This window comes from Canis aureus, chromosome 10, assembly GCF_053574225.1.
Source record: "Canis aureus isolate CA01 chromosome 10, VMU_Caureus_v.1.0, whole genome shotgun sequence".
NCBI lineage: Eukaryota > Metazoa > Chordata > Mammalia > Carnivora > Canidae > Canis > Canis aureus.
In genome coordinates, this window is record NC_135620.1 from 11,699,449 (window position 1) to 11,716,709 (window position 17,261).

The 17,261-nt window shown below is 38.6% G+C and overlaps 2 protein-coding genes across 3 annotated transcripts in view; both read left to right on the plus strand.

The window, feature by feature from the left end:
- The window catches only part of LOC144321974 (uncharacterized), a 215,455-nt gene that overhangs the window by 183,933 nt on the left and 14,261 nt on the right, over positions 1-17,261 (plus strand). The window lies entirely within an intron of this gene.
- The window catches only part of PRR16 (proline rich 16), a 537,790-nt gene that overhangs the window by 93,308 nt on the left and 427,221 nt on the right, over positions 1-17,261 (plus strand). The gene's annotated exons all lie outside the window — the stretch shown is intronic.

Genomic DNA, 17,261 nt, shown 5'->3' on the forward strand with positions numbered 1-17,261 from the left:
TCCTGGGCACAAGTACAGGACACAGGTACGTGCACTGAGGAAACCTCTGTCCACACATGTGCAGTGCACAGGGGTAGGCCCCCCTTTACCCCCAAGGGGCCCTGGGCTGGGCTCCAGGGGGCTGGCGGCCGGGGCTACTCTTCAGCACAGACGTTGTGCCCCCACAGAGAACCTTCTGAAAAGGCAGAACTTTAACATGGAAGTGATGGTTCTGGCTGTTTCTCTGGTGACTGCAGTCCTGCACAGCCCAGGTGCTGAGCCCCACGGAGCGGCTGCTTTGGCCTGTGTGGCCCACCAGCTAGCGGTTCCCTGTGGGCCAGTGTTTGCTATTGAAAACCTGTTGGCAAACAAATACTTATTACTGACCTGATGGTAATTTGACCAGATCTTTTAACCTAACACATATAGACAAATAATGAGAACGAATCTTACTCCATGTTTTCAGAGACTTACTCTCTCGCAGGGAGAGAGGACGCTGTGGGATGAAGGCACGGGGCACTGAGGGTTTCCGGTAAATAGCCTAAAACCCCACATACGCACTGGTGGTGGAACTTCAGAGGATCCACCATCAGGTAGTTGTCAGGTTGCTGTTGATCTCATGGTAGGTGCTCAGGGCGGCTGCCGGAGGGAAGGTGGATCTCCGAGCAGGATGGGGGTACTGCTGGGTGAGGTTGGGGTGCCGTGTGCTGGGACGCTGCGTCTGGGTGTTTGGGATGGGACCTCCCCTGACCCACGCGGCTGTTCTGGCGGTGGGTCCCCGCCCCGCATCCACTCCTGCGAGAGGTCATGGACCGTCCTGTGCCACATGCAAGTCCCAGAAAGCAGCCCTCAGACCGTGAGCACCTGTGTGAGGATGTTAAGTACAAGTGACTGTTCCTGTGAGTTGCCTTGGTGCTGGAACTGCCCGGCTGTGGGCCCCTGGCCTCGACGCCGCTGACCTTGACGTAGCTTTAAGTCCCACTAAATGCAAAGGCGTCTGAGCCCAGGACTCTGACCTGCATTGAACTGATTGTTTCATTCCCAGGCTATTAGGCTTTGTTACTGTACTAATACCTCAAACTCGAAACTGTAGTTTTTGAGAAAGGCGAGTATATGTGCCGGCATATATGCAGCTCTGGCCTCCGGTCTTCCACGGACACGCGGCGCCCGGAGCCCGGGCCCAGCACTGCTCAAGAGCGCTCCGGCAGCGGCCCCATCGGTAGCTCCCACGAGGGAGAGCGTCCCTGTCCTGCGGCCGCCCCAGCTAGGCCCCTGGGGAAGCAGGGCTTTCTGGCCCTGGGCTTGGCCTCAGTGGGGTTGGGAGAAGCAAGCTTCAGGAAAGCCCGGTGGGAACTGTTCCTCCCCGGTCATGGCTCTTTCCCCAGGAGCGAGGCAGAGGCTGCGATGCTTAGAATCCGTGGGACCTGCCCCCCATGTTACGGGAGATCCTCTCGTTCCCCGTCTATGTGGTGACAATATTAACACGACGGGCACACCAGCCGTCGGACCCACTCCACCTGCGGGCAGGCCTGTCCAGGACGCCGCGCGGACCTCAGCCTCCTCCCCAGCCCCACGTCCGCATGGCGTGCTTGACTTGAGGCCGAGGGCAGGCGACAGTGCAGGGGGGGCGCCGGGCGGGCCTTGGTGAATGCTCAAGGTTTAACTGGATGACCCTGGACCCAGGCAAGCAAGTGTCTTCAGGATCACGGAACAACTGTCAGCAGTTTAATGTGGTACCAAACGGACTCAAAATAGGAGCTATTTATAGGTGAAGCAAGCATTTAATGCTTCAGATAAAGCAATGAATATTTTTAAAAGTTAAAATGCGTATTATTGACATAGATGTGCTTTGCTGGGGAAATTAGGTCTGTTGTAGACCTGAAACCACACGTTGTGATTTCACATTTTCTTATTTTTTCTTAGACATTTCTATTTATGGTAAATAGTTAATATGTAAATAATGTACATAGAGCTTTCTGGAGTGTTTGTTATTCAGTGTATATACTCCCACCACTTGCATGAATACCCTATCGATATTTTGTTGTAAAATGAATAGCAAAAATGGAAGGTGTATGGCCGTCAAATTGCAAATACTGTGTTCACAAAATTAAAAATGCATTTTTCAAACAAAAAAGATAAAGCTATGTGTCCATTTGGTAATTATTAGTTGAATATTAATAAATCATTGAAATGCAGTTGATATGACTGGAACTCAAACTTATGAACTAAGATGTCCTGTAACTTGGATGCTACATGCTGTCTTTCACTTAATTTTTTTTAAGATTTTGTTTATTTACTTGACAGAGCTCAAACAGGGGGAGTGGCAGAGGGAGAGAGAGAAGCAGGCTCTCCACTGAGCAGGGAGCCCTTACACTGGGATCAATCCCAGGACATTGAGATCATGACCTGAGCTGAAGGCAGACAGGCTCAACCTACTAAGCCACCGACAGGACCCCTGTCTTTCACTTTTTATTTTTTTATTTTTTTTATTTATTTATTTTTTCACTTTTTAATGACATAATATTTAAATTCTTTTTCCAAGAGGGTGAGGGTATGGTTCTTCTTTAGAAGTGTCTGTTACTTTGAAAAAAAAAAACAAAAAAAAACAGGAATACCTATAGGATTTTCTCAAATACGTTAAAATTCGCTCAATTGGTGTTTTTTCTTAATGCAATTTAACTTCCTTAGATTCTTGTGACAATACTTGAATATCTAATGAATATTAATAGTGATCCACCCAAAAAATTAGTCCCAGTGATTTACAGTGATGCAGAGCCTCAAAGCTAGGAAGTGAGGAGGCCTCATATAATGGGCATGGGCCATGGGGAGACCATACAGCTGCATGATCAGAATAATAGAAGTAGTGAAAGAACAAAGCTTTTGTGGGTGTCTGACTGCTAGTTAACCTATTGACAGTTAAATTCAGAGGAAATAAAATTTAGAAGCTTTCCTGCATTCAAGGGAACTTTTCAGACCACAGTTTCTATTTTTTATTTCTGTGAGATTTCACCATTCAGCTTAAAGTCTAAAATTCATTACTAAAACTTTGAACTTCCAAAACTTTTTCAGCTTTGTTTCAGGTTAATTTCAGCACGATAATTGTTTCTTAGGATATGGACTGCTTTTTTGCTTAAAAAATAATTTCAGAATGCACGCCTCACCATCCCTGCCTTCACTATGATTATGACATTAAATAAATTGTATTTAATTCATCAGACTTCCTATTTAATTCAAAACCTAATGAAAGTTTATCATTTAAATATAATCATAGTTAACACCTGTTACATATATTTGTTTTATTTGTTACAAATATATGTTAAGAAATTTGCTTCTATTTTTCTACCTTCACAAAGCTCTTGACTGTGTTAGAAGAGTAATCTGCCCTCTTGATTCTCTGTCTTCACTGTTGTCATGGTACTGCTGCTATCTGTGGCCTCCAGTGACTCAGACTTTATTATGCAGGCCCCAAAGGGGAAAGAACTTCAAGTGATCTGCATTGATCCAGGTGCTGAAATAGTTTTGGTACCTTCCCCTCAACCCCGACTCCAGAGGAGCTGGCTGAGGAAAGCCAGAATACACTAGAAGTTCTAATTTTCTTCCATAACATTACATACATAACATTACAAACCAAAGAAAGAAAAATCCTCCACTTGCCATGATTTCCCATCAGTACTGCTCTGCGAGATTTGAAAGGGGCTGCGTGTTAACCTAACAAAAATTTCCTAAAAATACCAAGTCTCATAAAATAAAGAGTTTCAATACATTATTAATTGATTTGAACATCACATTTTGCTGATACAATGTTGGGTTTCTTTATATCGGTGACTGATGGCATTTGAAGGGCAAAGATCTGAAATACAATTCTCATTTGCATAAGTCAGCGAGAGATCCTATCACATTGTCCCCCCAAATCTAGTACTGAATATATTATTAAATTTCCTGTACCTCCTCATCCTCACCTGTACCCCAACAGAGTAGAAGCATTGTTCATTAAAGAGCTTGAAAAACGTGAGCCTACATCAAGGTCTTGATTATATGATGAAAAAAGACAAAACAGAATGCGTTAACCAATTTTCCAAAAATTGTTCAAGTTGAGCAGCTAGGTGAATGTGGAGTTGATTCTCGGGAGATATCAAAGGGATTCACAGCTGGTTTGGGGTCTCCCTGAGGCATTTCTCGGAGTGATTTTAATTAATTTAGAGACTTCTGAGGGTGTTGTTTCTTCAAGACATTTTTTGTTACTAGCTGAGATGTAGCCTGCAGTGTGTTGTGGAGCCTTTCTCAAAATTAAGCTTGCATCGGAGTCATTGAAGCCTTGTAAAAACAGATTGCTGGGCCTTAATCTCAGAGTTTGTTGTTAACTGGGTATAGGATGGTGCCTAAGAGTTTGCATTTCTAACAAGTCCCCATGGGATGCTGATACTGCAGGTCAGGGAACCACAGTTCTGAAACACGAATTGCTTACCGCAAATTCAGCCCATTGCAAAGCCATTAGAAGTGACCAGATAATTTGGACTTCAGCAGAGTTGCATCCTCTAAATACCTTTTTAGCAATATTTTTCTGGGAGTTTCTTAAATTTTAAATCAACTGTTTGGCTTCTGTCTGTATCCTCCTGGAGTAAAAATCCAAATAGCACGGTTGCTAAACTTCATTCCCTTTTATCATGTCCTGGATTGTTAAATCTTTGGAATTATTCAGAAATATTCAGTGATTCAGTTCAGTGCTTTTGGAGTCAATAGACATGGAATACTGTTAAAAGTTACAGTTTTTAAGAAGTTGGAAATGTACTTTTTTCAAATTAAATTTTAGATGATTACCACATCCACACCTGAAATTAGTATCTCATGCTTCTGTATGGAATGTGTTCCAAATGAAAAATGGTTCTCTGTATCTGTTTCTGTTAATACACATTGTTTCTTTTGAAACTTAAGAATTGAACCAGCTTACAATAATGTGTTTGAAAAATAATGCCAATATACCTCTTCTAGAAAAACAGGAAATAGAGCAACTACTGTGGTGTTTCCCCCGATTCTCATTCGAAACCCTTATGAATGTATACTTTATTCGAAAGAAGGCCGGTGATTCATGGGCTGGGATGATGATTTAATACAAATTTACAGAGGTGTTGTGCACATAGATGAAGACTTGTCTTTAAGTCTGTTTTTGTTACCTTTACTTAAATTACTGCCCCTTCACACTTCCTAAATGTGTTTACCAAGTAGACACCACATCTTTTTTCCCCCTTTGTCTCTTGTTCTCTTTGTCATTATCCTACTTCTATCTATTCAACTTTTGCACAAAAAGATATGCAAATAGATTTTTCATGAATGTATATATGCGTACGTAGTTGTCTTGCCCATGTGTTTTTAGAAGGCAAAAGTCTTTGATGGCAAAGGTATTCTTTCAATACAACATGTGCCACATGACTTCTAGAACACTCTGGGCGCTTAATAACCTTTACATCACCACCACCGATACCATCGTCATCAATCATGGGAGCTGTCTCAGCACTGATTCAATTAGACACAGATTATAAAAGGATCTTCTCTTATGTCTCTGGTTGCTATTCAACCCTGACGGTTTCCCTTTTTAAAAATACATCTGCTGTCTTTTAAGTCATTTTTGTGGGCCTTTCATGCCTCTAAATGTTGGTACCTCCCAATTAGCAACAGAGAAACTAATTGAAATGAGCTAGCACTTATAAGTGTTGGGTTCAGCATGAGAATGTTAACCTATTTCCACATGGCTAACCCAGTATTGCACAAAAGTAAATCATCATTGAAATACAGCCATTCTCTTAATCATCTAATGATTCTATTGCTTATATACAGATAAATGCACACAGGACACCCCATTATCTTTAGAAAGGTCACTCAGCAGTCATTAGAGTCGAGTAGATGAGGATTATACTGTCCTTCTCAGTACCATAAACTTACCTGCTTATATACAACCTATAATTCTAGAGCAAAAATAAAAAATACAAAATGAGTTTCACTAAGTAACTCTACAGTGGTCTGTAACCAGAAACACCATTTGTCCCTTTGAGAAGCTGATATGTTTTAGAATGTAAAAAATCTATTGAATAAATTTTTTTTTTTTAATCTTTTTTTTTTTTAATTTTTATTTATTTATGATAGTCACAGAGAGAGAGAGAGGCAGAGACATAGGCAGAGGGAGAAGCAGGCTCCATGCACCGGGAGCCTGATGTGGGATTCGATCCCGGGTCTCCAGGATCGCGCCCTGGGCCAAAGGCAGGCGCCAAACCGCTGCGCCACCCAGGGATCCCTATTGAATAAATTTTTGACTGCAAAATGTTTTGTTCAAGTGGAATTGTATGTGGCAATATTTTATGTAAAAGAGATAAAAGCATGTGTTGTGAAGGAAGCCAGGTTGGGGAGGCTGGCCATTTGAATTGCTATTCACTGCAGATGCTCCAAAGGGATCTCCATGGTAAGCCCAGAGATCTCAAAGCATCATTAAAACGATTGTATTTGAAGGTTAATCCATGGGATAGTTTTTCTTCCAGGGCATTTACCATTATATAACATACTACATACAATATATGTGTGTGTGTGTGTATGTATATATATATATATATATATATATATATATATATATATATATATATATTTTTTTTTTTTTACTTACTGCATAACTAATTTACATTGGGGTCTATGTTGTATGAGGAGGATGGACTTTTTAGCCACTCGATTCATGGTAGACATTCAATAAACATTTGTTGAATGAATGGATGTATGCATGAGTGAATGCTTACTAATTATTAGAGCAAAAGAATAATGACAGGTCCCCAGGATCGTAAAACAAACAAAAAGTAAGACATTCACTGACCCAAAAGGACACTTAAAGCAGTCAAAGCCGGGATCCCTGGGTGGCTCAGCGGTTTGGCGCCTGCCTTTGACCCAGGGCATGATCCTGGAGTCCCAGGATCTAGTCTGTCGGGCTCCTGGCATGGAGCCTGCTTGTCCCTCTGCCTGTGTCTCTGCCCCCCTTCTCTCTCTCTCTCTCTCTCTCTCTCTCTCTCTCTCAAATAAATAAATAAATCTTAAAAAAAAAAAGTAGTCAAAGCCTATAAGATGGCCTGTACAAGAAAACATCTGATGTATAGAGCCAGTACATACCTTTCCAAGGGTACAGGAACTGTGTACTAATGTCATTCAAACTAAGGGAAACTGGGCCTAGTTGATCAAGGGAAGATTGATGGGGGAAATGACTAGATGTGTGGCCTCAAAAAATTTGCTTAAGCCTTTTGGGCCTTAGTTTCCTCATTTAACATCATGTTTTTCCAAATAGATGACTAGTTAGATCTGTAGGAGTTTTGGCAAGAAGGCACTTTTGAATGGATGGTAAAAATCTGAACTAGATAGGAAACAGTGTTTCTGCAAATGTATTGGAGGAACTTAAAAGTTAAGGCTGTTTGGAGCTCTACACTATATACTACATCATGGCATGGCTGCTATTTGAATTTGATTGATGAAATGAAACTGAAGTTAAAGAAAATTTCATAGAAGGAGAATTACTTTTAAAACTACTTTTTCTGTCTCAGTATACATAGAAATGCATAAGGAGACCTGAAGTGATACATCAGATGGGAGGACGTAGCTCTACACTGCACAGAAGTGCAGCTGTGAGCAAGTCTTCAACGCAGCCAACCAAGTGCAGGTTACTTTCCTCTTTTCTTTAGGTTAACTCTTTTATTAATGAAGTATAAAGGTAGAAAGAAATGTACATAACAAAGTTTGTGGCTCAGGGACATTTTGCACAGTGAATGTACCTACCCAAAGCATGGCTCGGAGTAAGGACAATGAATATTACCATCCCTACAGAGCCGTCTCCTGCGACCCCTGATATCCATCCACCCCAGATGTTACCCACCCTAAAGGCAGCACGTATTTGGACTTCCAACATTATAGATTACTTTGCTGGTTTTTAGAATGGAATCATATAGGAATATACGCTTCTTTCACTTAACATTGTATTTCTGTGATTTGTAATATCTATAATTATAATAACTGATGTATTTGAACTTAAGCTTACTGTTTTCTGTCAGGCTTTTCATCTTTTTTCCTCATTTTTGCCTTCTTACTGAGTAATCAAGCATTTGAAAAATTATTCATTTTAGTTATTTTTTCTACATTTATTTAGTGATTTAACCCTAAATTTTGGTCTTAAACAAGTTTCAGGATTCCTTCATATTCTTAAACATTGAGGATCCTAAAGATTTTTTGATAATGCAGGCTATACATTTTGATATTACTCTATTACATATTAAAACTGAGGAAGTTTTAAAGTTTTTTTATTTTTTATTTTATTTTATTTTTAACTTTTATTTATGATAGTCACACAGAGAGAGAGAGAGAGAGAGAGAGAGAGGCAGAGACACAGGCAGAAGGAGAAGCAGGCTCCATGCACCGGGAGCCCGATGTGGGACTCGATCCCGGGTCTCCAGGATCGCGCCCTGGGCCAAAGGCAGGCGCTAAACCACTGCGCCACCCAGGGATCCCTAAAGTTTTTTTAAAAATGATTTTATTTGTTCATGAGAGACACATAGAGAGGCAGAGACATAGGCAGAGGGAGAAGCCGGCTCACTGTAGGGAGCCTGATGGGGGACTCTATCCCAGTACTCCAGTATCAAGACCTGAGTCAAAGGCAGATGCTCACCCCTGAGCCACCCAGGTGTTCCCAAGACTGAGAAAGTTTTAAAACACAGGAACACGGGATCCTGGGTGGCTCAGCAGTTTGGCACCTGCCTTTGGCCCAGGGAGCGATCCTGGAGTCCCGGGATCGAGTCCTGCGTCGGGCTCCAGGCATGGAGCCTGCTTCTCTCTCTGCCTCCCTCTCCCTCTTTCTCTCTCTCTCTCTGTCATGAATAAATAAATAAAATCTTAAAAAAAAAAAACACAGGAACACACAGTCACATATCCCATTAGTCACCAGAGTAAGGGTGATTTCACATGTCATGTTACCTTTCAAAAACTACACTATATACTAGTGTGAACATGAGAGCAAAAAATCAAATAATATCTTAACATTTATAAGAAAATATTTGCCACTGCACAGATCTCCTGAAAGATTCTGCTTTGAGAGTTCCCATTTTGGAGGTTCAACGGGAATACATAATTTATTGGAATCTGCTGTAGTTTCGTATTTTTTGTGTAATTTCTGCTCCTTGTTTGTGGGCTGGATTTAGTGACTCACTTCTAAGGAATAGAATGCAGTGAGAATGATAGGATGTCGATTTCAATATGAAGTTACAAAGAATGTAGCGTGTGCTCTCTCATTCTGGTCTAGAACCCCACGTTCTAGGGGAAGTCAGTTTGTCCTAAAGCAATCTTTTGGCAGAGATCATGTGGATTGCTTGGGAGTTGGTACTTTGTCAGTTGAGCCTTGATTTAAAGGCAGCCTTAGCTCAGCCTTGATTGCAGCCTTGTGAGAGACCCTGAGTCAGAATCTTGTAGCCAAGCCATTTCCTACTCCTCACCCACAGAAGCTATGAGATGATAAATAATGTGTTTTGTGCGAAGTTGCCACATTTGAGCGTTGTACACAAGAGAGAGCCAGTACATCTGTTTTCCATGCTTTACTTTCAGATTTCTGTCTTTATACTTAAATAATGACATTTTTATTCTATACAGTATAGACTTCTACTTGTTTTATTTTGTCCATTTGCATATTTAAGTTGATATCCCTTGTATTTGTTTGTTTGCATTTTCATACCCTTGCCTTATATTTTTTTATTTTCTTTAATTGCCTTGTTTTGGATTATTTAAGTTTTAGATTTCATTTCCATCTATTAATGCATTACTCATTAATTGTTCTATTTTCTTCATGATTACCTCAGAGGTTATCACATACATAACTCTTTCAATCCACTAAAAACTGTCGTATTTACTTTTTCACCAATAATTCTGAAACCATAGGAAATAGTAACTCTGTTTACTTCCTTTAATATTCTATTTGCCTGTGTTTAACTCGTGCTTGCATTTAAAATACCATTAGAAGTTATCATGATTTTGTATAATTTGTGTTCATGTATTTACTTATGTGTTTACCCCTTTCTGTGTTCTTCATTTCTTCCTTTATTTTCATGTGTCTCATGTAACAAATAATTCATTTTTATTGTCTTAAAATGAGCTATTCTTATATTCATATTTCATATTTGAAATATTCATGTATTTATGTTCATATTTCAAGAATATTTTCTGTGGAAATAGAAACTTTGTTTGGCATTTATTCCATATTCAGTATATGAAAGAGGCCATACCAACAGACAATGGAATATTTTTTAACATTCATCTTTTCTGTTTACTTAATTCCGTCTTATTGTTGCTTTTTTGAGGATAATAGGTCTTTATTTTTTCTCTAATTGTTTTTAAGTCTGTCTTTTAGTTGTATTTCCCAACAGTTTTACCAAAACGGGTCGTTGCTTGGTTTGCTTTGCATTTATACCATTTGAGTTATACCACACTTCTTGAATCTGTGGATGGGTAAATACCTTTCAACTATTTTTTTGGAAAATTTCAATCACAATGTTACGTCAACCCCATTCCCTCCTCCTCCTTCTAGAACTCCAGTTACTTTCAATTACTGAACCCACAGTTCTCTTATATTCTTTTCTGCCCTCATATCCCGCTATTCTTCTCTGACCTCAGGATCATGACCTGAGCTGAAGGTAGATGCTTAACCAGTTGAGCCATCCAGGCTCAACAATTATTTGAAAGCAATATCTGGATTACCTGAAGGATAACTTCTATTATCTCTTTGTACTCTTTGAATTTTGATAATTTATCCTGTCTTCTGACTTGCCTGATAGTTTTGCATTGCATGATAGATACTATGTATAAAAAACTTTGAACACGCTGTAGATGATGTTTTGTTCTTAAATTTTCCTCCAGGGATGCCTAAGTGGTGCAGTTAGTTAAGCATCAGACTCTTGATTTTGGCTCAGGTCATGATATCAGGGTCTTGAGATCAAGGCCCATATCTCAGCTTTAAGCTGGGCTTGGAGCCTGCTTAGGATTTTCTGTCTCCTTCTCCCTCTGATACACATGTGCAAGTGCATGCACATTCTCTTTCTGTCTCTCTCTTAAATGAATAAATCTTTTAAATAAATTTTCTTTCAGAAAGAAGTTGTAGTAGGTCAGGTCACCTTGTACCGTTCAGAGACTGAGTTAATAGATGACTAGTTTTGGAGTTGTAAAAGCTGAAGTTTGCTTTCATCTCATAGCATAGTCTTACAGGAGGCTCAGCTAAAAGCAAAGAGTGTTTCTGAAGCCCTTCCTCCTTAGGCCTATACTTTACTGGTTAGTCCATAACCTGGAGACTGCCATGAGCTCTGTTTGGTGTTTCAGCCTGATTTCTTGATCTCTTACCCCAGTTAGGTGGGATTTTTTTGTTCTTTTTTTTTTTTTTTTTGTACATTTTATAACAAAGTGCATTGGTGAGGTTTGGAATTTTCAATTGTTATTTCTTTTTAGGGAAAAGAGAAAAGCTACAACACGCAAAGGTCTCACACAATACATTATCTTTTCACCTTAGCACAGACCCTTGCTTGGGCACTGTTGGGAGAACATAGACAGCAAATGCCTTCAGGATAAAAACAACAGAAACATTGATTTCCTCCTTCCAGGATTTTTGACTCACTACTTTGGGGTTGGTTGTTCCTCATGCCCATAAATGGTAGATTTTAAAACTTTTTAGCCCATGTTAATAGTTATTCTAAGGTAGTTTTTCTTGTTACAGGCTTTTCAGTTATAGAAGTAGAAGTCTCGATGGTCTTCTTTGGAGTAAGGATTGAGTCTCTATGTTAGGCATTTTATTTCACACAAAGAAATGGGAGAAAATTGTCTCTTCACAATAGAAAAAAATTGGTTGTAATCTTTTTTAAATTTAAACATATTTTCATTGTAAATGAACAATAAAGTTGTCTGGTAATATTTTTATTATTTTTTCATAGTAAGAACATTAACACTGAAGATACTTAAGGACCAGTAGATAGGCTCATTCCTCTTTGTGGCTGCTATCTAGAATATATTGTTTTGAGGAAGAATGACAGATACAGTGGATTCTAGAAAAACTAAGTTGATGTATATCTAGAGAGATTATTGACCTCCCTTCCAAGTAGTTAGAGTTTTATTGCCTACAAAATGAGGAGTTACATGACTCAGATACGTTATGTTAAAATCATAAACTGTAACCACCCTGTGGTTTAGAAAGACACACCATTTCCAAAATGCAAAGAAGAGTGATATTAAAAGTGGAGAAACTGGGATGCCTGGGTGACTCAGCGGTTGAATATCTGCTCAGTGTGTGAGCTTGGGGTCCAGGGATCTAGTCCCACATCGGGCTCCCTGCAGGGAGCCTCCTCCTCCCTCTGCCTATGTCTCTGCCTCTCTCTGTGTGTCTCTCATAAATAAATACATAGAATCTTAAAAAATAAATAAAATAAAATTGGAGAAATTACTGAAGAGAGTATTGAAATAGTAAATAAGTAGGTAAGTGAAATAGTAAATAGTAGTGAATAGTAAATAGTAGATAAGTGAAATTTGATATGATGCTGAGTAAAAGCGGTGTTGGAATTGAAATGACAAAACAAATTTACATGATATTTCAAGAGAGTAGTCAGTTGGACTTAATGACATGTTGGATTTGGAGAAGAAAGATATAGAAGACAAATAAGGCACTCAACTAGGTAATAAGCTCTTTTAATTTGTATGTTCTTAGAAATTCACATATAAAAGACAGTTGTGATCAAAGCTGCAATCTCAGAATCTCTGAACTTTTTGTTATATGACATTCAAGGAAAAGACATGAAAGGGATTAGGTTCATTTTATAGAAGAAATGTGTATTTGAATAAAAGGCCAGAGTCTTTGTACTGAGTCATGAATGATGCAGTTGGCCCAGGGAAGTGCTATCACTACAGTGGAGGCCTGCAGCACATGGGAAGTGGACCCTGATGAAAGTTGATCATCACTACTCTCACTGCTTCATGACTTAGCCTCTGATACAAAGCCAGCTAGCACTGGGGAGCCATCAGCTTGTAATAATGGCCCAAGAATAAGACAGATGGAAACTAAGAAAAGATGAAGCCTGTACCTTCTCAGCTGCATTCACTATGATGTCAGTTTGATGTGCTAATTTGACAAAACAGCTAATATAGCAAACTTGAGCTGGAGAAGAGAGTGATGGTTTTCTCATGGTTCTCATATTTATAGATGAATGTAGTAATTTCTGAAGAGTTCTAGAAACTTAGAGCTGATGGGATGGGCTGGTACTTAAATAATAATTTTCTCTGATGTAATGACAAGTAATAATTATTTGTTAAATAATAGTTTACCATATGCAAAAAAGAGGTCTTCCAGTGAAGGGAAAAGTTAGTAAATTGTTTGGAAAATTTCAGTACATTATTTAGGAAGAGTTGATTATTCATTTGGAATTATAAATCTACATTACAGCATTCCCATAGAATTTACTGCACCATGTGGAAACATTAGCTGTGCATTTGTAGTTATGGATCTTCACTACAGCATTCCCAAAAATAAACTCCAGATGAATTTTAGGCCTCATGGGAAAAAGGATACTCAGAAGAAATTTATAGAAAATATGTTTACAGTTTTGGTGTAGGAAGACCTTTTGTCAAAATACTCAGCAGATAATAGCTAGAAAGTTAAGATTAATAAATTGACTCCCAAGAAATTTAAGCTTTTAATCCACAAAAATAACCAAAACAAAGTTAAAAAGAATTGACAAAATAGGAAAGTATATTTAGGCATTTATAGTAGATAATTATATTCAAAATAAAAAGCTTCTACAAATTACTTAAATAGCAAAAATATATAATAATAAATGGCCAAACATGAATAATTTATAAAAGATGAAATATAGAACTGGAGGGTATTATGCTGGGTGAAGCAAGTCAATTGGAGAAGGACAAAAATTATATGGTCTCATTCATTTGGGGAATATAAAAAATAGTGAAAGGAAATAAAAGGGAAGGGAGAGAAAATGAGTGGGAAATATCAGTGGGGGTGACAGGACATGAGAGACTCCTAACTCTGGGAAACGAACAAGGGGTAGTGGAAGGAGAGGTGGGTGGAGGGATGGGGTGACTGGGTGACGGGCACTGAGGTGGGCACTTAACGGGATGAGCACTGGGTGTTATGCTATATGTTGGCAAATCGAACTCCAGTAAAAAATTTTTAAAAAGATGAAATATATAAAGATAAACATAAAGGGAATTGTTTACCTCCCTTATAATCTGAGAGTAGTAAATTAAAGTAAAATCAAGGGCCCGTGAGTGGCTCAGAAGTTGGCTGACTCTTGATTTTGATCAGGCATGATCTTGGGTTGGCGGGATCAAGCCCCATGACAGGCTCCATGCTCAGCACAGAGTCCGCTTGTCCCTCCCCTCAGTCTTGCATGCATTCCCTCTCTCTAAAAAAAAAAAAAAAAAAAGTAAAATCTTTAAAATTAAAATAAAATTAGACTGCATGCTTTGTGAATAATATCACAGTGTAAGTGAGATGAGGGCATAAAAGAATTATTTCCCACCACTGGTAGTAATGTAAATTGGTGTAATCATATTGGAAGAAATTTTTAGAGAACTGATTTATACTGCTGTTATGATCTGTCATTTCCAGTTGCTAGCATTCACTAAACAGAAATATTCAGTCATGTGACCAAGTAGCATGTACAAAGATGTTTATTGATGTTCTATTTATAAAAGTAAAAAAGTTGTAGACTACCCAATTATCCATTAGTATGGCAATGCATATAATAGAAAATTTCAAAAACTTAAATGAAAATTTGCAAGATGATATGTTTCTATTATTTACATAAAATTGTGTGTACACATGTGCATCTGTATATAAGTCTTATATAGAGTCTAGAAATATTAATCATTAAATAATTGATTATAGTTACCTTTTAGAGTAGACTAAAATTAGAAGTGAAGGACAGAGGGAGACATTTGTTTTTTTTGGATTGCTTGAAATTTTATAATGATAAATGTTTAAATAAAAATTAAAAATTATAATTTTAAATTATAATTTGATATGTAAAAATAATCTATAGATGAGTAGTTTGCATATTCCTAGAACTGTAATTATAAATGAATTACAATTAGTTGCCAAGACAGACTGAGATGTAATGTTCTTGAAGTTGAATATGTTTTTTCTCTGGATGGTGGAAATGAAACTGCCTGCTATTCTGTTTGTTTTTTGGAAATTTAACGTGATATGGATAATACTTTGAGGACAGCACCTAACCACAGATCAGTAGTGTGTGTGTGTGTGTGTGTGTGTGTGTGTGTGTGTGTACACACGGCCAAGCTGAGGATTATACGCAAAGTGCTGGGTGGCCCCTGATGATGGGGACTCGGGGCTGCTCTCTCCAAGACCAGCTCTTTGCTTTCCTCCCCTTTTAGATTTTTCAGGCTACTTGAGCAAAAATATCATATACTAGTGGCTTAAAATAAGTTATTTCTCACAGTTCTGGAGATTGAGAAGTCAAAGATTAGGACACTGGCAGAGAGAGTGTCTGGTAAGAACCTTTTTCAACAGCTGCCTTTGAGCATCCTCAAATGGCAGAATGGGTGAACACTGTCTTTAGGAGTCTCTCACCTGCAGGCACTTATCCCATGTGCGAAGACTCTACCCTCATGAGCTAATCAGCTACCACCTACCGAAGGCCCCATCTCCAAATACCATCAAATCACATTACAGTTTCAAGGTATGAGTGTTGGCAGGATGCACACATTCAGACAATAGCTCTCTACATAAGTAGCAATAACTTGAAAATGTTTCCATTATCTTCGCTTAGCCTAAGAATTAAAACCACTGCCTTGACCCTTTACGCTCTCTTTCCTCAAGTCATATGCTCACCTGAAAAAAATGTGAGTATTAACTGAAATCTCTGGTGTATATACAGAAAATATTTTAGCAGAAGAAAAGAATAAAAATTAGATTAAAATAATTTATTAGTAAAATCTTGTTTTCTAAAAATCACCATTTTACTTGAAACACAGTGGTGGATATTTTAGGTGTGCACACCTGAATGGACTCCAATGATTGTCATAATGTGTCTTGCTATTTTTTAAAAAAATGTATTTTTTTTCTTCTCCTATTTTATTTTTGTTTTGGAAAACTAAACCAGATTTAATAGTACATGGAAAATATCTTTCTCATGCATCTTTAAAAATGACTACATCTGATTTTATCTTAATGTAAGAAGTAAGATTCCAGCCACTGAAGGAGGTGGAGAGTCAAAGAAATGACCCGTGTAATTGAAGTAACAGTAGATTTAGTGTGATGACTAACCTGAGTCGAGACTTTGCCACTGGAATTACTTAGGCTTACCTTCTCAGTTCTCAGAATGTCTGGTGTATTCTAGGTGATTGATTGAAGATTTACAGCAGTAAGCACAACAGAGCCACTCTTATCCATCTCAAGGACCTAGTATATGGGCATGAGTCACCATGAAAATGGACTGGTATGTGTAAGGGCTAAAAAACGTTTTGTAGCAGTTACCAATTTTTCCAACTATTATTTCTCTCCCACACTCACATATAATTTGCCAGAGAGCTGGAAACTAGCATGATACTGTTCTCTGTTGCCCCTCTAATACCTGGCATGGCTAGGCTCTCAAAATATTTGCTTAATTAATGAAATAAAGGGCTGAAAATTGTGGAATCACATATTTGGTGATCATTTTTTTTTAAATTTTTTTTAAATTTTTATTTATTTATGATAGTCACAGAGAGAGAGAGAGGCAGAGACACAGGCAGAGGGAGAAGCAGGCTCCATGCACCGGGAGCCCGATGTGGGTCGATCCCGAGTCTCCAGGATCGCGCCCTGGGCCAAAGGCAGGCGCCAAACCGCTGCGCCACCCAGGGATCCCGTATTTGGTGATCATTAGGATGGCAAAAAATAATAATTTGGCCACATCCTGGGAAGCTACATCCTTCTCACTGGGCTTTACTTTCTTTAGTATAGAAAATAGTATAAGTGATGAATGGATGATGAGTTTAAGATTACTCAACTACACTGGGGAAAATACGTTTAATCCATAGAAGCATTCCTTTAGCTCTAGCTTGTTTCCTTACTAACCAAAAATTAGTGACTTGACATGATTGAAGGTAATACCTAATTATTCCGATATTGATTTATTGGTTCGTGTATTCAATACAGGTCCTGGAAAAAGAACAAGTCTTTTACATATGGGTTCCTGATCTAGAAGTGTTTTTGTTAAATATTCATTTGTGAG